Here is a 27,323-nt window from a genome sequence, read left to right as displayed (position 1 = left end):
TAGAGGGCACTCAAAGAAACACTATGATGCCAAGGTAGAACATTAAATGCCTTTGATGGACTTTGTTCATTTAAGCACGTTTTAACTTGATCTAGATTTTTATATTAATACAATATCTTGGAGAGGAAAACTACTCAGAATTTTTACTCATATCACTTCACGCATCACAATAAACACTGCAGGATTGTGTCTTTACTGTCTTTTACAAAGTGGATCCACCAATGTAATATTTCCCCCTAAAAACATTTTTAAAAAATGCCAGAAGTTGCAACAGATTTAGAATTCAAACCACTTGAGACCTTAGAGGGAACTCAAAGAAACACTATGATGCCAAGGTAGAACTTGAAATGCCTTTGATGGACTGTCCATTTAAGCACGTTTGCGTCTTCATACACAATTACAAAGTGGATCCACATCTGTAATATTTCCGCCTAAAAACAACCCACAAACCGCTAGTAGTTACAACAGACCTTGAAATCAAGCCACTTCTATGTTAACTTGATCTAGATTTTTCTATTAATACAATATCTTGGAGAGGAAAACTACTCAAAATCTTTACTCAAATCACTTCACGCATCACAATAAACACTGCAGGTTTGTGTCTTTACTGCCTGTTACAAAGTGGATCCAACAATGTAATATTTCCCCCTAAAAACATTTTTAAAAAATGCCAGAAGTTGCAACAGATTTAGAATTCAAACCACTTGAGACCTTAGAGGAAACTCAAAGAAACACTATGATGCCAAGGTAGAACTTGAAATGCCTTTGATGGACTGTCCATTTAAGCACGTTTGCATCTTTGCACTCAATTACAAAGTGGATCCACATCCATAATATTTCCCCTTAAAAAATAAAAATGCCAGCAGCTAAAACAGGTTAAGAATTCAAGCCAATTGACACCCTAGAGCGCACTCAAAGAAACACTATGATGCCAAGGTAGAACTTTAAATGCCTTTGATGGACTTTGTTCATTTAAGCACGTTTTAACTTGATCTAGATTTTTATATTAATACAATATCTTGGAGAGGAAAACTACTCAGAATTTTTACTCATATCACTTCACGCATCACAATAAACACTGCAGGATTGTGTCTTTACTGTCTTTTACAAAGTGGATCCACCAATGTAATATTTCCCCCTAAAAACATTTTTAAAAAATGCCAGAAGTTGCAACAGATTTAGAATTCAAACCACTTGAGACCTTAGAGGAAACTCAAAGAAACACTATGATGCCAAGGTAGAACTTGAAATGCCTTTGATGGACTGTCCATTTAAGCACGTTTGCATCTTTGCACTCAATTACAAAGTGGATCCACATCCATAATATTTCCCCTTAAAAAATAAAAATGCCAGCAGCTAAAACAGGTTAAGAATTCAAGCCAATTGACACCCTAGAGCGCACTCAAAGAAACACTATGATGCCAAGGTAGAACTTTAAATGCCTTTGATGGACTTTGTCCATTTAAGCACGTTTGCATCTTTGCACTCAATTACAAAGTGGATCCAAATCCGTAATATTTCGCCCTAAAAAAATAAAAATGCCAGCAGCTAAAACAGGTTAAGAATTCAAGCCAATTGACACCCTAGAGGGCACTCAAAGAAACACTATGATGCCAAGGTAGAACATTAAATGCCTTTGATGGACTTTGTCCATTTAAGCACGTTTGCGTCTTCAAACACAATTACAAAGTGGATCCACATCTGTAATATTTCCGCCTAAAAACAACCCACAAACCGCTAGTAGTTACAACAGACCTTGAAATCAAGCCACTTCTATGTTAACTTGATGTAGATTTTTCTATTAATATAATATCCTGGAGAAGAAAACTACTCAAAATTTTGACTCATATCACTTCTCGCATCACAATAAACACTGCAGAATTGTGTCTTTACTCTCTGTTACAAAGTGGATCCAACAATGTAATATTTCCCCCTAAAAACATTTTTAAAAAATGCCAGAAATTGCAACAGATTTAGAATTCAAACCACTTGAGACCTTAGAGGGAACTCAAAGAAACATTATGATGCCAAGGTAGAACTTTAAATGCCTTTGATGGACTGTCCATTTAAGCACGTTTGCATCTTTGCACACAATTACAAAGTGGATCCACATCCATAATATTTCCCCCTAAAAAAATAAAAATGCCAGCAGCTAAAACAGGTTAAGAATTCAAGCCAATTGACACCCTAGAAGGGCACTCAAAGAAACACTATGATGCCAAGGTAGAACATTAAATGCCTTTGATGGACGTTGTCCATTTAAGCACGTTTGCGTCTCCGTACACAATTACAAAGTGGATCCACATCTGTAATATTTCCGCCTAAAAACAACCCACAAATCGCTAGTAGATATAACAGACCTAGAAATCAAGCCACTTCTATGTTAACTTGATCTAGATTTTTCTATTGATACAATATCTTGGAGAGGAAAACTACTCAAAATCTTTACTCAAATCACTTCACGCATCACAATAAACACTGCAGATTTGTGTCTTTACTCTCTGTTACAAAGTGGATCCACCAATGTAATATTTCCCCCTAAAAACATTTTTAAAAAATGCCAGAAGTTGCAACAGATTTAGAATTCAAACCACTTGAGACCTTAGAGGGAACTCAAAGAAACACTATGATGCCAAGGTAGAACTTTAAATGCCTTTGATGGACTGTCCATTTAAACACGTTTGCATCTTTGCACTCAATCACAAAGTGGATCCACAATCGTAATATTTCACCCTAAAAATAAAAATGCCAGCAGCTAAAACAGATTTAAAATTCAAGACAATTGAGACCCTAGAGGGCACTCAAAGAAACACTATGATGCCAAGGTTGAACTTTAAATGCCTTTGATGGACTGTCCATTTAAGCACGTTTGCGTATTTGCACTCAATCACAAAGTGGATCCAAATCCATAATATTTACCGCTAAAAAATAAAAACGCCAGTAGCTAAAACAGGTTTAGAATTCAAGCCAATAGACTACCTAGAGGGCACTCAAAGAAACACTATGATGCCAAGGTTGAACTTGAAATGCCTTTGATGGACTGTCCATTTAAGCACGTTTGCATCTTTGCACTCAATTACAAAGTGGATCCACATCCATAATATTTCCCCTTAAAAAATAAAAATGCCAGCAGCTAAAACAGGTTAAGAATTCAAGCCAATTGACACCCTAGAGCGCACTCAAAGAAACACTATGATGCCAAGGTAGAACTTTAAATGCCTTTGATGGACTTTGTTCATTTAAGCACGTTTTAACTTGATCTAGATTTTTATATTAATACAATATCTTGGAGAGGAAAACTACTCAGAATTTTTACTCATATCACTTCACGCATCACAATAAACACTGCAGGATTGTGTCTTTACTGTCTTTTACAAAGTGGATCCACCAATGTAATATTTCCCCCTAAAAACATTTTAAAAAAATGCCAGAAGTTGCAACAGATTTAGAATTCAAACCACTTGAGACCTTAGAGGAAACTCAAAGAAACACTATGATGCCAAGGTAGAACTTGAAATGCCTTTGATGGACTGTCCATTTAAGCACGTTTGCATCTTTGCACTCAATTACAAAGTGGATCCACATCCATAATATTTCCCCTTAAAAAATAAAAATGCCAGCAGCTAAAACAGGTTAAGAATTCAAGCCAATTGACACCCTAGAGCGCACTCAAAGAAACACTATGATGCCAAGGTAGAACTTTAAATGCCTTTGATGGACTTTGTCCATTTAAGCACGTTTGCATCTTTGCACTCAATTACAAAGTGGATCCAAATCCGTAATATTTCGCCCTAAAAAAATAAAAATGCCAGCAGCTAAAACAGGTTAAGAATTCAAGCCAATTGACACCCTAGAGGGCACTCAAAGAAACACTATGATGCCAAGGTAGAACATTAAATGCCTTTGATGGACTTTGTCCATTTAAGCACGTTTGCGTCTTCAAACACAATTACAAAGTGGATCCACATCTGTAATATTTCCGCCTAAAAACAACCCACAAACCGCTAGTAGTTACAACAGACCTTGAAATCAAGCCACTTCTATGTTAACTTGATGTAGATTTTTCTATTAATATAATATCCTGGAGAAGAAAACTACTCAAAATTTTGACTCATATCACTTCTCGCATCACAATAAACACTGCAGAATTGTGTCTTTACTCTCTGTTACAAAGTGGATCCAACAATGTAATATTTCCCCCTAAAAACATTTTTAAAAAATGCCAGAAATTGCAACAGATTTAGAATTCAAACCACTTGAGACCTTAAAGGGAACTCAAAGAAACATTATGATGCCAAGGTAGAACTTTAAATGCCTTTGATGGACTGTCCATTTAAGCACGTTTGCATCTTTGCACACAATTACAAAGTGGATCCACATCCATAATATTTCCCCCTAAAAAAATAAAAATGCCAGCAGCTAAAACAGGTTAAGAATTCAAGCCAATTGACACCCTAGAAGGGCACTCAAAGAAACACTATGATGCCAAGGTAGAACATTAAATGCCTTTGATGGACGTTGTCCATTTAAGCACGTTTGCGTCTCCGTACACAATTACAAAGTGGATCCACATCTGTAATATTTCCGCCTAAAAACAACCCACAAATCGCTAGTAGATATAACAGACCTAGAAATCAAGCCACTTCTATGTTAACTTGATCTAGATTTTTCTATTGATACAATATCTTGGAGAGGAAAACTACTCAAAATCTTTACTCAAATCACTTCACGCATCACAATAAACACTGCAGATTTGTGTCTTTACTCTCTGTTACAAAGTGGATCCACCAATGTAATATTTCCCCCTAAAAACATTTTTAAAAAATGCCAGAAGTTGCAACAGATTTAGAATTCAAACCACTTGAGACCTTAGAGGGAACTCAAAGAAACACTATGATGCCAAGGTAGAACTTTAAATGCCTTTGATGGACTGTCCATTTAAACACGTTTGCATCTTTGCACTCAATCACAAAGTGGATCCACAATCGTAATATTTCACCCTAAAAATAAAAATGCCAGCAGCTAAAACAGATTTAAAATTCAAGACAATTGAGACCCTAGAGGGCACTCAAAGAAACACTATGATGCCAAGGTTGAACTTTAAATGCCTTTGATGGACTGTCCATTTAAGCACGTTTGCGTATTTGCACTCAATCACAAAGTGGATCCAAATCCATAATATTTACCGCTAAAAAATAAAAACGCCAGTAGCTAAAACAGGTTTAGAATTCAAGCCAATAGACTACCTAGAGGGCACTCAAAGAAACACTATGATGCCAAGGTTGAACTTGAAATGCCTTTGATGGACTGTCCATTTAAGCACGTTTGCATCTTTGCACTCAATTACAAAGTGGATCCACATCCATAATATTTCCCCTTAAAAAATAAAAATGCCAGCAGCTAAAACAGGTTAAGAATTCAAGCCAATTGACACCCTAGAGCGCACTCAAAGAAACACTATGATGCCAAGGTAGAACTTTAAATGCCTTTGATGGACTTTGTTCATTTAAGCACGTTTTAACTTGATCTAGATTTTTATATTAATACAATATCTTGGAGAGGAAAACTACTCAGAATTTTTACTCATATCACTTCACGCATCACAATAAACACTGCAGGATTGTGTCTTTACTGTCTTTTACAAAGTGGATCCACCAATGTAATATTTCCCCCTAAAAACATTTTAAAAAAATGCCAGAAGTTGCAACAGATTTAGAATTCAAACCACTTGAGACCTTAGAGGAAACTCAAAGAAACACTATGATGCCAAGGTAGAACTTGAAATGCCTTTAATGGACTGTCCATTTAAGCACGTTTGCATCTTTGCACTCAATTACAAAGTGGATCCACATCCATAATATTTCCCCTTAAAAAATAAAAATGCCAGCAGCTAAAACAGGTTAAGAATTCAAGCCAATTGACACCCTAGAGCGCACTCAAAGAAACACTATGATGCCAAGGTAGAACTTTAAATGCCTTTGATGGACTTTGTCCATTTAAGCACGTTTGCATCTTTGCACTCAATTACAAAGTGGATCCAAATCCGTAATATTTCGCCCTAAAAAAATAAAAATGCCAGCAGCTAAAACAGGTTAAGAATTCAAGCCAATTGACACCCTAGAGGGCACTCAAAGAAACACTATGATGCCAAGGTAGAACATTAAATGCCTTTGATGGACTTTGTCCATTTAAGCACGTTTGCGTCTTCAAACACAATTACAAAGTGGATCCACATCTGTAATATTTCCGCCTAAAAAGAACCCACAAACCGCTAGTAGTTACAACAGACCTTGAAATCAAGCCACTTCTATGTTAACTTGATGTAGATTTTTCTATTAATATAATATCCTGGAGAAGAAAACTACTCAAAATTTTGACTCATATCACTTCTCGCATCACAATAAACACTGCAGAATTGTGTCTTTACTCTCTGTTACAAAGTGGATCCAACAATGTAATATTTCCCCCTAAAAACATTTTTAAAAAATGCCAGAAATTGCAACAGATTTAGAATTCAAACCACTTGAGACCTTAGAGGGAACTCAAAGAAACATTATGATGCCAAGGTAGAACTTTAAATGCCTTTGATGGACTGTCCATTTAAGCACGTTTGCATCTTTGCACACAATTACAAAGTGGATCCACATCCATAATATTTCCCCCTAAAAAAATAAAAATGCCAGCAGCTAAAACAGGTTAAGAATTCAAGCCAATTGACACCCTAGAAGGGCACTCAAAGAAACACTATGATGCCAAGGTAGAACATTAAATGCCTTTGATGGACGTTGTCCATTTAAGCACGTTTGCGTCTCCGTACACAATTACAAAGTGGATCCACATCTGTAATATTTCCGCCTAAAAACAACCCACAAATCGCTAGTAGATATAACAGACCTAGAAATCAAGCCACTTCTATGTTAACTTGATCTAGATTTTTCTATTGATACAATATCTTGGAGAGGAAAACTACTCAAAATCTTTACTCAAATCACTTCACGCATCACAATAAACACTGCAGATTTGTGTCTTTACTCTCTGTTACAAAGTGGATCCACCAATGTAATATTTCCCCCTAAAAACATTTTTAAAAAATGCCAGAAGTTGCAACAGATTTAGAATTCAAACCACTTGAGACCTTAGAGGGAACTCAAAGAAACACTATGATGCCAAGGTAGAACTTTAAATGCCTTTGATGGACTGTCCATTTAAACACGTTTGCATCTTTGCACTCAATCACAAAGTGGATCCACAATCGTAATATTTCACCCTAAAAATAAAAATGCCAGCAGCTAAAACAGATTTAAAATTCAAGACAATTGAGACCCTAGAGGGCACTCAAAGAAACACTATGATGCCAAGGTTGAACTTTAAATGCCTTTGATGGACTGTCCATTTAAGAACGTTTGCGTATTTGCACTCAATCACAAAGTGGATCCAAATCCATAATATTTACCGCTAAAAAATAAAAACGCCAGTAGCTAAAACAGGTTTAGAATTCAAGCCAATAGACTACCTAGAGGGCACTCAAAGAAACACTATGATGCCAAGGTTGAACTTTAAATGCCTTTGATGGACTGTCCATTTAAGCACGTTTGCATCTTTGCACTCAAATACAAAGTGGATCCACATCCGTAATATTTCACCCTAAAAAATAAAAATGCCAGCAGCTAAAACAGATTTAAAATTCAAGACAATTGACACCCTAGAGGGCACTCAAAGAAACACTATGATGCCAAGGTAGAACATTAAATGCCTTTGATGGACTTTGTCCATTTAAGCACGTTTGCGTCTTCATACACAATTACAAAGTGTATCCACATCTGTAATATTTCCGCCTAAAAACAACCCACAAATCGCTAGTAGTTACAACAGACCTTGAAATCAAGCCACTTCTATGTTAACTTGATCTAGATTATTCTATTAATACAATATCTTGGAGAAGAAAACTACTCAAAATTTTGACTCATATCACTTCTCGCATCACAATAAACACTGCAGGATTGTGTCTTTACTGTCTGTTACAAGGTGGATCCACCAATGTAATATTTCCCCCTAAAAACATTTTTTAAAAATGCCAGAAGTTGCAACAGATTTAGAATTCAATCCACTTGAGACCTTAGAGGGAACTCAAAGAAACACTATGATGCCAAGGTAGAACTTTAAATGCCTTTGATGGACTGTCCATTTAAGCACGTTTGCATCTTTGCACTCAATTACAAAGTGGATCCACAACCATAATATTTCCCCCTAAAAAAATAAAAATGCCAGCAGCTAAAACAGGTTAAGAATTCAAGCCAATTGACACCCTAGAGGGCACTCAAAGAAACACTATGATGCCAAGGTAGAACATTAAATGCCTTTGATGGAATTTGTCCATTTAAGCACGTTTGCGTCTTCGTACACAATTACAAAGTGGATCCACATCTGTAATATTTCCGCCTAAAAACAACCCACAAATCGCTAGTAGATACAACAGACCTAGAAATCAAGCCACTTCTATGTTAACTTGATCTAGATTTTTCTATTAATATAATATCTTGGAGAGGAAAACTACTCAAAATCTTTACTCAAATCACTTCACGCATCACAATAAACACTGCAGGTTTGTGTCTTTACTCTCTGTTACAAAGTGGATCCACCAATGTAATATTTCCGCCTAAAAACATTTTTTAAAAATGCCAGAAGTTGCAACAGATTTAGAATTCAAACCACTTGAGACCTTAGAGGGAACTCAAACAAACACTATGATGCCAAGGTAGAACTTTAAATGCCTTTGATGGACTGTCCATTTAAGCACGTTTGCGTATTTGCACTCAATCACAAAGTGGATCCAAATCCATAATATTTACAGCTAAAAAATAAAAACGCCAGTAGCTGAAACAGGTTTAGAATTCAAGCCAATTGACTACCTAGAGGGCACTCAAAGAAGCACTATGATGCCAAGGTAGAACATTAAATGCCTTTGATGGACTTAGTCCATTTAAGCACGTTTGCGTCTCCGTACACAATTACAAAGTGGATCCACATCTGTAATATTTCCGCCTAAAAACAACCCACAAATCTCTAGTAGTTACAACAGACCTTGAAATCAAGCCACTTCTATGTCAACTTGATCTAGATTTTTCTATTAATATAATATCTTGGAGAGGAAAACTACTCAAAATCTTTACTCAAATCACTTCACGCATCACAATAAACACTGCAAGATTGTGTCTTTACTGTCTGTTACAAAGTGGATCCACAAATGTTATATTTCCCCGTAAAAACATTTTTAAAAAATGCCAAAAGTTGCAACAGATTTAGAATTCAAACCACTTGAGACCTTAGAGGGAACTCAAAGAAACACTATGATGCCAAGGTTGAACTTTAAATGCCTTTGATGGACTGTCCATTTAAGCACGTTTGAGTATTTGCACTCAATCACAAAGTGGATCCAAATCCATAATATTTACCGCTAAAAAATAAAAACGCCAGTAGCTAAAACAGGTTTAGAATTCAAGCCAATTGACTACCTAGAGGGCACTCAAAGAAGCACTATGATGCCAAGGTAGAACATTAAATGCCTTTGATGGACTTTGTCCATTTAAGCTTGTTTGCATCTTCGTACACAATTACAAAGTGGATCCACATCTGTAATATTTCCGCCTAAAAACAACCCACAAATCGTTAGTAGATACAACAGACCTAGAAATCAAGACACTTCTATGTTAATTTGATGTAAATTTTTCTATTAATACAATGTCTTGGAGAAGAAAACTACTCAAAATTTTGACTCATATCACTTCACGCATCACAATAAACACCGCAGGATTGTGGCTTTACTGTCTGTTACAAAGTGGATCCACCAATGTAATATTTCCCCCTAAAAACATTTTTAAAAAATGCCAGAAGTTGCAACAGATTTAGAATTCAAACCACTTGAGACCTTAGAGGGAACTCAAAGAAACACTATGATGCCAAGGTAGTACTTTAAATGCCTTTCATGGACTGTCCATTTAAGCGCGTTTGCATCTTTGCACTCAATCACAAAGTGGATCCACAATCGTAATATTTCACCCTAAAAAATAAAAATGCCAGCAGCTAAAACAGGTTAAGAATTCAAGCCAATTGACACCCTAGAGGGCACTCAAAGAAACACAATGATGCCAAGGTAGAACATTAAATGCCTTTGATGGACTTTGTCCATTTAAGCTTGTTTGCATCTTCGTACACAATTACAAAGTGGATCCACATCTGTAATATTTCCGCCTAAAAACAACCCACAAATCGCTAGTAGATACAACAGACCTAGAAATCAAGACACTTCCATGTTAATTTGATGTAGATTTTTCTATTAATACAATGTCTTGGAGAAGAAAACTACTCAAAATTTTGACTCATATCACTTCACGCATCACAATAAACACCGCAGGATTGTGGCTTTACTGTCTGTTACAAAGTGGATCCACCAATGTAATATTTCCCCCTAAAAACATTTTTAAAAAATGCCAGAAGTTGCAACAGATTTAGAATTCAAACCACTTGAGACCTTAGAGGGAACTCAAAGAAACACTATGATGCCAAGGTAGAACTTTAAATGCCTTTGATGGACTGTCCATTTAAGCACGTTTGCATCTTTGCACTCAATTACAAAGTGGATCCACAACCAAAATATTTCCCCCTAAAAAAATAAAAGTGCCAGCAGCTAAAACAGGTTAAGAATTCAAGCCAATTGACACCCTAGAGGGCACTCAAAGAAACACTATGATGCCAAGGTAGAACATTAAATGCCTTTGATGGACTTTGTCCATTTAAGCTTGTTTGCATCTTCGTACACAATTACAAAGTGGATCCACATCTGTAATATTTCCGCCTAAAAACAACCCACAAATCGCTAGTAGATACAACAGACCTAGAAATCAAGACACTTCTATGTTAATTTGATGTAGATTTTTCTATTAATACAATGTCTTGGAGAAGAAAACTACTCAAAATTTTGACTCATATCACTTCACGCATCACAATAAACACCGCAGGATTGTGGCTTTACTCTCTGTTACAAAGTGGATCCACCAATGTAATATTTCCCCCTAAAAACATTTTTAAAAAATGCCAGAAGTTGCAACAGATTTAGAATTCAAACCACTTGAGACCTTAGAGGGAACTCAAAGAAACACTATGATGCCAAGGTAGAACTTTAAATGCCTTTGATGGACTGTCCATTTAAGCACATTTGCATCTTTGCACTCAATCACAAAGTGGATCCACAATAGTAATATTTCACCCTAAAAAATAAAAATGCCAGCAGCTAAAACAGATTTAAAATTCAAGACAATTGAGACCCTAGAGGGCACTCAAAGAAACACTATGATGCCAAGGTAGAACATTAAATGCCTTTGATGGACTTAGTCCATTTAAGCACGTTTGCGTCTTCATAAACAATTACAAAGTGGATCCACATCTGTAATATTTCCGCCTAAAAACAACCCACAAATCTCTAGTAGTTACAACAGACCTTGAAATCAATCCACTTCTATGTTAACTTGATCTAGATTTTTCTATTAATATAATATCTTGGAGAGGAAAACTACTCAAAATCTTTACTCAAATCACTTCACGCATCACAATAAACACTGCAAGATTGTGTCTTTACTGTCTGTTACAAAGTGGATCCACAAATGTTATATTTCCCTGTAAAAATATTTTTAAAAAATGCCAAAAGTTGCAACAGATTTAGAATTCAAACCACTTGAGACCTTAGAGGGAACTCAAAGAAACACTATGATGCCAAGGTTGAACTTTAAATGCCTTTGATGGACTTTGTCCATTTAAGCACGTTTGCGTCTTCATACACAATTACAAAGTGGATCCAACATCTGTAATATTTCCGCCTAAAAACAACCCACAAATCGCTAGTAAACACAACAGACCTAGAAATCAAGCCACTTGTATGTTAACTTGATCTAGATTTTTCTATTAATATAATATCTTGGAGAGGAAAACTACTCAAAATCTTTACTCAAATCACTTCACGCATCACAATAAACACTGCAAGATTGTGTCTTTACTGTCTGTTACAAAGTGGATCCAAAAATTTTATATTTCCCCGTAAAAACATTTTTAAAAAATGCCAGAAGTTGCAACAGATTTAGAATTCAAACCACTTGAGACCTTAGAGGGAACTCAAAGAAACACTATGATGCCAAGGTAGAACTTTAAATGCCTTTGATGGACTGTCCATTTAAGCACGTTTGCATCTTTGCACTCAATTACAAAGTGGATCCACATCCATAATATTTCCCCCTAAAAAAATAAAAATGCCAGCAGCTGAAACAGGTTAAGAATTCAAGCCAATTGACACCCTAAAGGGCATTCAAAGAAACACTATGATGCCAAGGTAGAACATTAAATGCCTTTGATGGACTTTGTCCATTTAAGCACGTTTGCGTCTTCGTACACAATTACAAAGTGGATCCACATCTGTAATATTTCCGCCTAAAAACAACCCACAAATCGCTAGTAGATACAACAGACCTAGAAAACAAGCCACTTCTATGTTAACTTGATCTAGATTTTTCTATTAATATAATATCTTGGAGAGGAAAACTACTCAAAATCTTTACTCAAATCACTTCACGCATCACAATAAACACTGCAAGATTGTGTCTTTACTGTCTGTTACAAAGTGGATCCACAAATGTTATATTTCCCCCTAAAAACATTTTTTTAAAAAATGCCAAAAGTTGCAACAGATTTAGAATTCAAACCACTTGAGACCTTAGAGGGAACTCAAAGAAACACTATGATGCCAAGGTTGAACTTTAAATGCCTTTGATGGACTGTCCATTTAAGCACTTTGCGTATTTGAACTCAATCACAAAGTGGATCCAAATCCATAATATTTACCGCTAAAAAATAAAAACGCCAGTAGCTAAAACAGGTTTAGAATTCAAGCCAATTGACTACCTAGAGGGCACTCAAAGAAACACTATGATGCCAAGGTTGAACTTTAAATGCCTTTGATGGACTGTCCATTTAAGCACGTTTGCATCTTTGCACTCAAATACAAAGTGGATCCACATCCGTAATATTTCACCCTAAAAAATAAAAATGCCAGCAGCTAAAACAGATTTAAAATTCAAGACAATTGAGACCCTAGAGGGCACTCAAAGAAACACTATGATGCCAAGGTAGAACATTAAATGCCTTTGATGGACTTTGTCCATTTAAGCTTGTTTGCATCTTCGTACACAATTACAAAGTGGATCCACATCTGTAATATTTCCGCCTAAAAACAACCCACAAATCGTTAGTAGATACAACAGACCTAGAAATCAAGACACTTCTATGTTAACTTGATCTAGATTTCTCTATTATTACAATATCTTGGAGAAGAAAACTACTCAAAATTTTGACTCATATCACTTCTCGCATCACAATAAACACTGCAGGATTGTCTCTTTACTGTCTGTTACAAAGTGGATCCACCAATGTAATATTTCCCCCTAAAAACATTTTTAAAAAATGCCAGAAGTTGCAACAGATTTAGAATTCAAACCACTTGAGACCTTAGAGGGAACTCAAAGAAACACTATGATGCCAAGGTAGAACTTTAAATGCCTTTGATGGACTGTCCATTTAAGCACGTTTGCATCTTTGCACTCAATTACAAAGTGGATCCACATCCATAATATTTCCCCCTAAAAAAATAAAAATGCCAGCAGCTAAAACAGGTTAAGAATTCAAGCCAATTGACACCCTAGAGGGCATTCAAAGAAACACTATGATGCCAAGGTAGAACATTAAATGCCTTTGATGGACTTTGTCCATTTAAGCACGTTTGCGTCTTCATACACAATTACAAAGTGGATCCACATCTGTAATATTTCTGCCTAAAAACAACCCACAAATCGCTAGTAGATACAACAGACCTAGAAATCAAGCCACTTGTATGTTAACTTGGTCTAGATTTTTCTATTAATATAATATCTTGGAGAGGAAAACTACTCAAAATCTTTACTCAAATCACTTCAAGCATCACAATAAACAGTGCAAGATTGTGTCTTTACTGTCTGTTACAAAGTGGATCCACAAATGTTATATTTCCCCGTAAAAACATTTTTAAAAAATGCCAAAAGTTGCAACAGATTTAGAATTCAAACCACTTGAGACCTTAGAGGGAACTCAAAGAAACACTATGATGCCAAGGTAGAACTTTAAATGCCTTTGATGGCCTGTCCATTTAAGCATGTTTGCGTCTTTGCACTCAATTACAAAGTGGATCCACATCTGTAACATTTCCGCCTAAAAACATTTTTAAAAAAGGCCAGAAGTTGCAACAGAATTAGAATTCAAACAACTTGAGACCTTAGAGGGAACTCAAAAGAAACACTATGATGCCAAGGTAGAACTTTAAATGCATTTTATGGACTGTCCATTTAAGCACGTTTGCATCTTTGCACTCAATTACAAAGTGGATCCACATCCGTAATGTTTCCCCCTAAAAAAATAAAAATGCCAGCAGCTAAAACAGATTTAAAATTCAAGACAATTGAGACCCTAGAGGGCACTCAAAGAAACACTATGATGCCAAGGTAGAACTTTAAATGCCTTTGATGGCCTTTCCATTTAAGCATGTTTGCGTCTTTGCACTCAATTACAAAGTGGATCCACATCTATAATTTTTCCTCCTAAAAGCATTAAAAAATGCCAGAAGTTGCAACAGATTTAGAATTCAAACCACTTGAGACCCTAGAGCGCACTCAAAGAAACACTATGATGCCAAGGTAGAACTTTAAATGCCTTTGATGGACTTTGTCCATTTAAGCACGTTTGCATCTTTGCACTCAATTACAAAGTGGATCCAAATCCGTAATATTTCGCCCTAAAAAAATAAAAATGCCAGCAGCTAAAACAGGTTAAGAATTCAAGCCAATTGACACCCTAGAGGGCACTCAAAGAAACACTATGATGCCAAGGTAGAACATTAAATGCCTTTGATGGACTTTGTCCATTTAAGCACGTTTGCGTCTTCATACACAATTACAAAGTGGATCCACATCTGTAATATTTCCGCCTAAAAACAACCCACAAATCGCTAGTAAATACAACAGACCTAGAAATCAAGCGACTTCTATGTTAACTTGATCGAGATTTTTCTATTAATACAATTTCTTGGAGAAGAAAACTACTCAAATTTTTGACTCATATCACTTTACGCATCACAATAAACACTGCAGGATTGTGTCTTTCCATTATGATCGAGACGGTTCGCAGCACGACGCCCGCGGCGACGATCGTCGTGTCAGGACCACTGCCCACGTACTGACGAGGACACGAAAGGTTCAGTAGACTTTTTGCTTTAAATGAATGGTTGTTGTCATGGTGTAAAGAACAGAAACTGCTATTTGTTAACAACTGGAATCTTTTCTGGGAGCGTCCTAGACTGTTTCGCTCTGATGGATTACACCCCAGTAGAGTCGGTGCGGAGCTGCTCTCTGACAACATCTCCAGGACACTTCGCTCCATGTGACTAGTAAGACAATTCTCAAATAACCATTATGATAAGTTTTGTTCCACCCGTTTAAATGATAAAAGTACTTGCGCTGTAAAAACTATTAAGACTGTGTCTGTTCCCCGAATAGTGAGGTCAAAATATAAATAAAATGTAGGATCTAGAAAAAATCTTATCGTAATTAAACCAGAAAAATGTAAAGTAAACAAACTAAAACAATTTTTAAAGTTTGGGCTCATAAATATTAGATCACTCACACCTAAAGCAGTTATTGTAAATGAAATGATCACAGATAATAGTTTTGATTTACTCTGCTTGACTGAAACCTGGCTAAAACCAAATGATTATTTTGGTCTAAATGAGTCTACTCCACCAAACTACTGTTATAGACATGAGCCCCGTCAGACTGGTCGTGGCGGGGGTGTTGCAACAATATATAGTGATATTCTCAATGTTACCCAGAAAACAGGATACAGGTTTAACTCTTTTGAAATACTTCTGCTAAATGTTACTCTGTCAGACATGCAAAAGAAATCTAATGTATCTCTTGCTCTGGCTACTGTGTATAGACCACCAGGGCCGTATACAGAATTCCTAAAAAAATTTGCAGATTTCCTCTGAGAACTTCTAGTTACAGTTGATAAGGCGCTAATCATGGGAGATTTTAATATTCACGTTGATAATGCAAATGATACATTAGGACTTGCATTTACTGACCTAATAAACTCCTTTGGAGTCAGGCAAAATGTCACCGGGCCCACTCATCGTTTTAATCATACACTAGATTTAATTATATCGCATGGAATCGATCTTACTGCTATAGATATTGTACCTCAAAGTGATGATATTACAGACCATTTCCTTGTATCGTGCATGCTGCGTATAACTGATATTAACTATATCTCGCAGCGATCCCGTCTGGGCAGAACTATTGTTCCAGCCACTAAAGAAAGATTCGCAAATAACCTGCCTGATCTATCTCAACTGCTATTTGTACCCAAAAATACACATGAATTAGACGAAATTACTGACAACATGGGCACTATTTTCTCTAATACATTAGAAGCTGTTGCCCCGATCAAATTGAAAAAGGTTAGAGAAAAACGTACCATGGTATAACAGTAATACTCACTCTCTCAAGAAATTAACTCGTAGTCTTGAACGCAAATGGAGAAAAACTAACTTGGAAGTTTTTAGAATTGCATGGAAAAACAGTATGTGCAGCTATAGACAGGCTCTAAAAACTGCTAGGGCAGAGCATATACACAAACTCATTGAAAATAACCAAAACAATCCAAGGTTTTTATTTAGCACAGTGGCTAAGTTAACAAACTACCAGATGCCACCTGATTCAAATATTCCACCAACGGTAAATAGTAATGACTTTATGAAGCTCTTCACTGATAAAATAGATAACATTAGAAATACAATAGCGAATGTAGATTCTACAGCGTCTATCACTTCAGTTTCATCCATCGCACCCAAAGATAAACTGCAGTGCTTTACAACCATAGGACAGGAAGAGCTAAATAAACTTATCACTGTATCTAAACCAACAACATGTTTATTAGATCCTGTACCCAGTAAATTACTGAAAGAGCTGTTACCTGTAGCCGAAGAACCACTTCTCAATATCATTAACTCGTCGTTATCTTTAGGTCACGTCCCAAAACCATTCAAGCTGGCGGTTATCAAGCCTCTTATTAAGAAACCAAAACTAGATCCTAGTGTACTGGCAAATTATAGGCCTATTTCAAATCTTCCATTTATGTCTAAAATTTTAGAAAAAGTTGTGTCTGCTCAATTGAGCTCCTTCCTGCATAAAAATGATCTGTATGAAGAATTTCATTTTTTTAGTTTTAGACCCCACCATAGCACAGAAACTGCACTTGTTAAAATTACAAATGACCTGCTCCTTGCGTCAGACCAAGGCTGCATCTCATTTCTAGTCTTACTTGATCTTAGTGCTGCGTTCGACACCATAGATCATGACATACTCATAGATCGATTACAAAACTATACAGGTATTCAAGGGCAGGCTCTAAGATGGTTTAGATCCTACCTGTCCGATCGCTACCATTTTGTTTACTTAAATGGGGAGTCATCTCATTTATCATCAGTAAAATATGGAGTGCCACAAGGATCCGTCCTAGGTCCCCTTCTATTTTCAATATACATGTTACCCCTTGGTAATATTATTAGAAAATACGGAATTAGCTTCCACTGTTATGCTGATGATACTCAGCTATATATCTCAACGAGACCAGATGAAACTTCTAAATTATCTAAGCTAACAGAGTGTGTTAAAAATGTACAAGATTGGATGACAAATAATTTTCTCCAATTAAATTCAGATAAGACAGAGATACTAATTATTGGACCAAAAAACACTACACAGAATCTTGTAGATTACAATCTGCAACTAGATGGATGTACTGTTACTTCCTCTACAGTCAGAAATCTGGGTGTTATATTAGACAGCAATTTGTCTTTTGAAAATCATATTTCCAAAGTTACAAAAACTGCATTCTTCCATCTTAGAAAACATTGCCAAGCTACGAAACATGTTATCTGTCTGATGCAGAAAAGCTAGCTCATGCATTCATGACCTCTAGACTGGACTATTGTAATGCACTTCTAGGTGGTTGTCCTGCTTCGTCAATAAACAAGCAGTCTTGTTTACAGTCTCTGCACTGGCTACCTATTAAGTTCCGTATCAGTTACAAATTATCATTACTTACCTATAAGGCCCTAAATGGTTTAGCTCCTGCGTACCTAACTAGCCTTCTACCACGCTACAACCCATCACGCACCCTAAGGTCACAAAACGCTGGACTTTTGGTTGTTCCTAGGATAGCAAAGTCCACTAAAGGAGGTAGAGCTTTCTCACATTTGGCTCCCAAACTCTGGAATAGCCTTCCTGATAATGTTCGGGGTTCAGACACACTCTCTCTGTTTAAATCTAGATTAAAAACACATCTCGTTCGCCAAGCATTCGAATAATGTATCTTTTTAATTGTGAGTGTAGTTGCATCTGATCAAAGGTGCATTTTTATTCATTAGCTTGGGTTAAACTAATCTTACTTTGATGGATCAGCAGCTATGCTAATGATGTCTCTATTTTGTTTCTATGTTTTGCCACGGGATTTACATCCCGTGGTAACTAGGATTTACACAAGCTCCAGTCTGGATCCAGAACACCTGAGAAGAGATGATGCTGACCCTCAGAGGACCTCAGATGATGCTAACCCTGAATCAACAAACAGAACTAACAATTATTGCTAAATGTGTGACTGAATCATATAATAACTTAATTAATAATATTGATAGTTCATCGTCTAGCTGACTACGTCTTGTATTATTATTATTTTTATTTTTTCTAAAATCCTGTCAAATGTGCACAAACTACTAGCTACTACTAAATATTGTAGAAACATAATTTTCTGTAAAGTTGCTTTGTAACGATTTGTTTTGTAAAAAGCGCTATACAAATAAACTTGAATTGAATTGAATTGAACAATAAACACTACAGGTTTGTGTCTTTACTGTCTGTTACAAAGTGGATCCACCAATGTAATATTTCCCCCTAAAAACATTTTTAAAAAATGCCAGAAGTTGCAACAGATTTAGAATTCAAACCACTTGAGACCTTAGAGGGAACTCAAAGAAACACTATGATGCCAAGGTAGAACTTTAAATGCCTTTGATGGCCTGTCCATTTGAGCACATTTGCATATTTCCACTCAATTACAAAGTGGATCCACATCCGTAATTTTTCCCCCTAAAAAAATAAAAATGCCAGCAGCTAAAACAGATTTAAAATTCAAGACAATTGAGACCCTAGAGCGCACTCAAAGAAACACTATGATGCCAAGGTAGAACTTTAAATGCCTTTGATGGACTTTGTACATTTAAGCACGTTTTAACTTGATCTAGATTTTTATATTAATACAATTTCTTGGAGAGGAAAACTACTCAACACTTTTACTCATATCACTTCACACATCACAATAAACACTGCAAGATTGTGTCTTTACTGTCTGTTACAAAGTGGATCCACAAATGTAATTTTTCCCCCTAAAAACATTTTTTAAAAATGCCAGAAGTTGCAACAGATTTAGAATTCAAACCACTTGAGACCTTAGAGGGAACTCAAAGAAACACTATGATGCCAAAGACCCAAACTTGCAGTAGTTTTTATGGTCTGCGAAACAATAAAAAATAAGATTTTGAGTAATTTTGGTCTCCAAGAAATTGTTTTAAAAGAAAAAATTTAATCAATGTTATGTTATCTTAAGCTATGTTAACTTGATCTAGATTTTTATATTAATACAATATCTTGGAGAGGAAAACTACTCATAATTTTTAATCATATCACTTCATGCATCACAATAAACACTGCAAGATTGTGTCTTTACAGTCTGTTACAAACAGTGTTAATTTTGACAGCAAATTCGGATTTAGTCTTAGTCTTAGTCTTTTGAATAACACACCATTTAGTTTTAGTCACATTTTAGTCATCTGAAATGTTTTAGTCTTAGTCTAGTTTTAGTCGACTAAATATCATAAGAGTTTTAGTCTTAGTCTAGTCTTAAGTCTTTTAGTCTTAGTCTAGTTTTTTTTTAGTAGAACAAAGTCAACTTAGTTGACTTGACTAAATGTTTCCATCAGTCTGTTATGGAATGGTATTTATAAAATAAACATAAGGCCTGCTCTCAATGTAAAATATACATGCTCTCTGAAAAAGATATGCATTCATCATGAATGATATGCATGCATATGACATTCTTTCAAGATGAAGTACAGTATTATTGAAATAGACAACCACCTATATTATATTTGTATTGTATGTTCATTCTATTTCTTTATTTGTGCTATTTACACAAAGTTTACAATTTTTTTAAGTTTGTTTTTGTTCATTTAAAATAGCACTGCATAGTCTTCACTGTAAAATAAAATACACAATCAAACCAAAATGTATTCAGACACCTTCAACGTTTCTTACAATATCACAGTTTATTTGCTGTAGTTTAGAAATTGGTAATAAAATATGACAATAACTCGGGGTTAAACTGTGTCAGATCAACAAATTCATCTTGATAATGTCGGATGCAATGCTTAATTTGTTTCAGTCTGTGGTGTGAAAAGGTTGCATATTAAAGAAAGAAACACTTAAGCAAAACATGCTAGGTCCCTAATAATCTTTTTTTTTCTTTAGTCACTAGTAAAACAATATAATCTATTCTATCTGATTTTTGGATTGACTTTGGATAAATTCTTGTTAAAACTACAAAGTAATTCAATCAAGAGCAGTGAGTGATTTACTTTCATTTTCATACATTAAAGACTCTGACAGCAGAGCTAGTAAATTAGGCGCGGTCTATGGCAAGCCAAATTAACTTTTATTCATTCGCAGGATATGTATTCTTGATATCAACAATTCAATTTTTACTAGTAACAATGTTAATTCTTGATATCAACAATTACATTTCCACTAGTAACAATTAGAATTTTTGATATCAACAATTACATTTCCACTAGTAACAATGTTAATTTTTGATATCAGGAATTAGATTTCTACTAGTAACAATTGCTATTTTTGATATCAACAATTCAATTTCAACTAGTAACAATGTTAATTCTTGATATCAGGAATTGTATTTTCACTAGTTAAATGTCACCATAGGCTGCCATTCAAATTTAATTGTTGATATCAAGAATTGCTTTCTTACTAGTTGAAATTCTGATTTCACATATCAGAAATACAATTCTTACTAGTAAAGACCTTTATTTTTGATATCAGTAATCACATGGTTACTAGTAAAGACGTCTTTTCTTGATATCAACAATTTAATTCTTGATATCAACAATTTAATTCTTGATATCAACAATTTAATTGTCACTAGTGACAATGTTTATTTCTGATATCATGAATGTAATTGTTACTAGTAAGAATGCCATTTTAGATATCAGAAATTACCCTCCCAATTGTTGATATCAGAAATACATTTTCAGATATCAGAAATTAACAGTGTCACTAGTAACAATTACATTTTTGATATCAAGAATTAACATTTCAACTAGTAACAACTAAATTGTTGATATCAGGAATAGACGTCTTTAACATTTTCAGTAAAAATGTATTTCCCCCATCATCGGTACCAAGTTCTGACTGCTGACCGAACACTGGTCAGTGATCCTCTCCCGCTCTGCGCTGTCTAGCGCAGCTTCACCACACAGATTTAACTCCGCAAAGCTAAATAAAACGGGCTGGTGGCAGTCTAATATTTAATATTTCTGATGTAAACATTTCTGTGAAATGCGTAAAGTTGCACAGAAGAAAGCCCAACAGGACCTGCCCTGCACAGTTTAAGAATCGGTAGCCATAGTAACGTTAGAGGACTATTATTTTGTTGAGCAGACCTGAGCGACAACTGATGACGTGACATGCTCAGACTTGCTTGACCAATCGGCGGAAGGGGGCGTCTCAGGACCGCCCACATGTGGAAAACGAATTTTGAAGTCATTTATTCGTTTTATGCCTCTTAACTAAAAAACGAAAAATCAAGCCGAAATCTCGTTTTTCGTTTTCTCATTTCTGCTTATTTCATTTCAAATTGGAAAACAAACTATCAAAACGTACACGGACCCATATCCAATCATTTCTGCGGAGACTGAGCGCTTTGCAGGACATGGAGGAGGGTGGTCCGTGTATCATCCGATCATTCAATTATTCCATTTAATCTGGCAAACCAAAAACGAAATAACGAATCAATATTTAGTTTTTCTGTTTTTCTGTATAAACCAAATATGAAAAACTGACGTTTGTTTCATTGCTTTCAGCTCCAAACGCGAAATATAATAAACAAGGAAACCAAAACGAAATAATGGATCAAATTTACGTTTTCTCAATTTTTCTTTATTTGTTGTTGTAGGTCTAACTATTTCCCACGGTGCCGTCCTGCTTGCTTTGCACTTGTTTTGGTATGTGGGGCATTTTAAGTAGATCATTAATTATTAAATACTATCTATCTCTCTATCTATCTATCTATCTACATACACACATACAATACAAAAAAAAAACAAATAGAAAGAATTGAAAAAGAATACAGAAAGCTAGTGTTGGATGAAAAACTAGCAGTTAGAATAAATAAATAAAAATTAGATAAAATGTAATTAGAATATACAGTGCTAGAGTTCGAGGGTCAAAGATGAAAGAGATGCGTTTTTAGATGTTTCTTGAAGATGCATGTACTGCATGTAATATATATTTAGCTTTGCAATATAAAAATGTAAACAATTTAAAGGTAACAATGTAATTAAAAAGGTATTGGTTGACATACTGTAATGATGTTTGTAATAGTATTTTACCTGACAATTACTGTATCAGTTAAATATATTACACCCTTTTATTATACTGAATTTATAGAATAGAACACCTTTATTGCACAGATGTACTTTGAAATGTAAGTTCTAGTAGCAACACACACTTACAAACAGTTCTAGTGCACATGTAAACAAATACTGTATGCACAGAACTACGAAGTTATATATTTACATTATTTTACAGTTACATTGCAATCTGTACAAATAAAACAAATTAATGTATTCCTTGTGTTATGTCTAAACTAGCATCAGCTTATCTACTGCTGTGTGCCGTTCTTCAGTTATCAAATTATTGATGTAGTATCAGGGTTGAAGTAACTATACACTTAGTAGGCCTACTGTAAATCCATGGCTTTATCAGATCTCATCTGAATTGGCAACAAGTGAGCAGAATTCTGCTGCCTATTTCCTTAGGTTGGAAAGGCAGCAAGTGAAAAATTATATTTAGCAGCTATGTAGGAAAATAACTAATTACTTTAAGATAAATGCAGATCTTTGTGCTTTAATGATTTGTTATCTTCCAAATTCTGCCAGCAGATTTTTTTTATTCTTAATTCTCACATAAAATAAATGAATATCCTAAAGAAGACTGACGTTTTTGTGAAGAATCAGCATAAAATCAGGGTTTCATCCACATCTTTTTTTATTTAATTTTGAAATCTGAAAAATGAAATTAATTTACTTCAAACCTGCACTCACTAGAAATTATTCTATCAGTGTCATATTCTATCACAAATAATTTTTATTAACCATTTAAACAGAATGTCGTATTAGGCCTAAATATAAAACCCGATTCCAAAAAAAATTGTGACATTGTGAATAAAAACAGAATACAACATAGATGACATATCAAATGTTTAAACTGAGAAAAGGTATCAATTTAAGGGAAAAATAAGTTGATTTTAAATTTCGTGGCATCAACACATCTCAAAAAAAGTTGGGACAAGGCCATGTTTACCACTGTGTGGCATCCCCTCTTCTTTTTATAACAGTCTACAAACGTCTGGGGACTGAGGAGACAAGTTGGTCAAGTTTAGGAACAGGAATGTTGTCCCATTCTTGTCTAATACAGGCTTCTAGTTGCTCAACTGTCTTAGGTCTTCTTTGTCACATCTTCCTCTTTAAAGATCTGGACTGCAGTCTGGCCATTTCAGTACCCGGATCCTTCTTCTACACAGCCATGATGTTGTAAATGATGCAGTATGTGGTCTGGCATTGTCATGTTGGAAAATGCAAGGTCTTCCCTGAAAGAGACGACATCTGGATATGTTGTTCTAGAACTTGGATATACCTTTCACATTGATGGTGCCTTTCCAGATGTGTAAGCTGCCCATGCTAGATGCATTCATGCAACCCCATACCATCAGAGATGCAGGCTTCTGAACTGAGCGCTGATAACAACTTGGGTTGTCCTTGTCCTCTTTAGTCCGGATGACATGGCATCTCAGTTTTCCAAAAAGAACTTCAAATTTTGATTCGTCTGACCACAGAACAGTTTTCCACTTTGCCAAAGTCCATTTTAAATGAGCCTTGGCCCAGAGAAAACACCTGCGCTTCTGGATCATGTTTAGATATGGCTTCTTTTTTGACCTATAGAGTTTTAGCTGGCAATGGCGAATGGCACCATGGATTGTGTTCACCGACAATGTTTTCTGGAAGTATTCCTGAGCCCATGTTGTGATTTCCATTACAGTATCATTCCTGTATGTGATGCAGTGTTGTCTAAGAGCTGAAGATCACGGGCATCCAGTGTGGTTTTCTGGCCTTGACCCTTATACACAGAAATGATTCCAGATTCTCCGAATCTTTGGATGATATTATGCACTGTAGATGATGATAACTTCAAACTCTTTGCAATTTTTCTCTGGGAAACTCTTTTCTGATATTACTCCACTATTTTTCACCGCAGCATTGGGGGAATTGGTGATCCTCTGCCCATCTTGACTTCTGAGAGACACTGAGAGGCTCTTTTTATACCCAATCATGTTGCCAATTGACCTAATAAGTTGCAAATTGGTCCATTTAACTTTTCCGGCCTCTTATTGCTACCTGTCCCAACCTTTTTGGAATGTGTAGCTCTCACGAAACCAAAATGAGTCAATATTGGGCATGACATTTCAAAATGTCTCACTTTCAACATATATTATCTATATTCTACTGTGAATAGAATATAAATTTATCAGATTTGTAAATTATTCCATTCCTTTTTTACTCACAATTTGTACAGCGTCCCAACTTTTTGAGAATCGGGTTTGTATTTATCTCATCCTTAATGTTAAATTCTTAATGATAATGATAATGTTAAATTGGAATACATGTAATAATTAAATTAGTATTAATTAAGCCTTCAGAGATAGCTGCGTCTGAAGTTGATTTTAGATGTATTAGGCCTGTTTACAGTTTAATGCTGATCAGACATGCCTTTACATAGCAATTACAACTGTATAATGAAATGAGATTAATGTTTAATACAACATTTTTAACACAGAAATACAGAGATGTATAGTAACGAAGTAGAACTACTTCGCTACTGTACTTAAGTACTAAAAGGCGGTATCTGTACTTTACTGGAGTATTATTTTTTTTCTCCTACTTCCACTTTTACTTCGGTACATATTTTCGCTGAGTTTAATACTTTTACTCCGATATTTTTTTCATGTGCTCCATCGTTACTCGTTACAATTATAAAAATGTTACGAATCATTCCATTACAAACCACTGCCAGAACTGTAGATGGCAGGTTAGATGAAGCTGGCACATCACTGAGCGAATCAAGCGATTAAGAAGACTGCGCGTGTTGACTGAACTGCTGTGAAGAGAGAAATGAACACCGAGCCGAGCCAGATAATGACTCGTTCACGAGTCAAGAACCGGTTGCATCGGTTCTCGGATGACCAGTAACGTTAGTTCTTTCTGGCAGTTCGATTCAATAAACCAGTTGAAGAAAACCGTTCACCGATTCTTTTGCGCTCGACGCAATGGCGTCATTGCCGTTGACTGCACCTGGGCTAATAACATTAACACAGAATTAGTTCAGAATCAATCACCAAAAGAATCAGTTCGTTTCAGACGCTCTGTGTGTCGGTTTGCTTCACGCTAAATCACACATGCGCCGTATCATCAGCTCCTCGGTTCACGAATCGGACGCGTCTGACAGAAACGGTTCTTGACTCGTGAACGAATCATTATCTGGCTCGGCTCGGTGTTCATCTTCAGTTCTCTCTTCACAGCAGTTCAGTCAGAGTACTGTTTGAGTCAATGATTTACTCCGGGTTATTGGTTTGTTTTAACTCAGGGGGAGTGTCAGACACATTAAACAAGTTCATCTGTGGATTAATCCGTATTGGAGACGCGAACCGTTTAAAACGATTCAGTTCGATTTGGTGAACTGTTTCAAAAAAAGATCCGGTTACATCGAATGATTCGTTCGCGAACCAGATATCACAAACTGCTTTGTCTTAAAACAGACATGTAAGAGAAGACAATGCTGAATAAAGTCATAGTTTTTGCTATTTTTGGACCAAAATGTATTTTCGATGCTTCAAAAAATTCTAAATGACCCTCTGATGTCTTAAGGGTTTGAAACAACATGAGGCCGGGTAAGTTATTAATGACATAATTTTGCAAATTGGGCTAACTAACCCTAGTAACCGTTTTTTGTTTACAAGAAGTTACAGTCAAAGGAATTATGATTGTCCTCTAGGTTAATCATTTGAAATAGTAAAAACAATATGTTCAAACTTTTGACTACTTTCTTTAATAGCTACATATCACAATACTTCTACTTTTACTTTCAGTACTTGAGTAGTAAATTTTAAAATAGACTACTTGCAATACTTAAGTACAAAAAATGTTGAATACTTTAGTACTTCTACTTAAGTGTGGTGCTTAAAGAGCACTTCTACTTCTACTCAAGTCACTTTTTTGATAGAGCACTTGTACTTTTACTCAAGTATGGGTCTCTAGTACTTTATACATCTCTGCAGAAATATGTAATGACAAAATGAAATGATAGGCCTACTTTGTGATACTTCTGAAAGTAATATCGCCACTAGGTGTCGGTAAGACACTGTGTTAATAAAGAAGCCTTTTATTCAATCTATTCGTCCAAGATTCAGATTCTTTCAGGAATAAATTCAAGTGTCTGTGTTTAATAATTTGTCACTGAACTGTCTATAATAATAGGTCTTTCAAAGATATTCATATCAGGATTCAGGAATGATACTTAAGTCTACGCTTACTGTGACTCTGGTTTGATGACGTCAAGAAAATACCCCCCACCCAGTCACATCTGAAAACTACTACTTATATGTCACACAATGTAACTGTAAAAATAATGTAAATATGTAACTTCACATAATTCTGTACATATTTGTTTACATTTTTGCATTTAAATAAAGAAAACACTTGACCCTCTACTTGCTCTCTGTTCGTTTTCTATCTA

General features: G+C 35.6%; 1 long non-coding RNA gene across 1 annotated transcript; it reads left to right on the top strand.

Annotated features, from left to right (window-relative positions):
- The first annotated feature begins 276 nt into the window (after positions 1-276).
- Positions 277-14,862, top strand: LOC128020678 (uncharacterized). Its single transcript, XR_008185372.1, has 3 exons — positions 277-335; positions 748-936; positions 14,766-14,862. It is a non-coding gene; the product is annotated as an uncharacterized LOC128020678 (long non-coding RNA).
- The last annotated feature ends 12,461 nt before the right edge of the window (positions 14,863-27,323 follow it).

Source organism: Carassius gibelio, chromosome A10 (genome assembly GCF_023724105.1).
Source record: "Carassius gibelio isolate Cgi1373 ecotype wild population from Czech Republic chromosome A10, carGib1.2-hapl.c, whole genome shotgun sequence".
Lineage (NCBI taxonomy): Eukaryota > Metazoa > Chordata > Actinopteri > Cypriniformes > Cyprinidae > Carassius > Carassius gibelio.
Note: the sequence above shows the minus strand (reverse complement) of the source record. Positions and strands in the feature narration are given on the sequence as shown.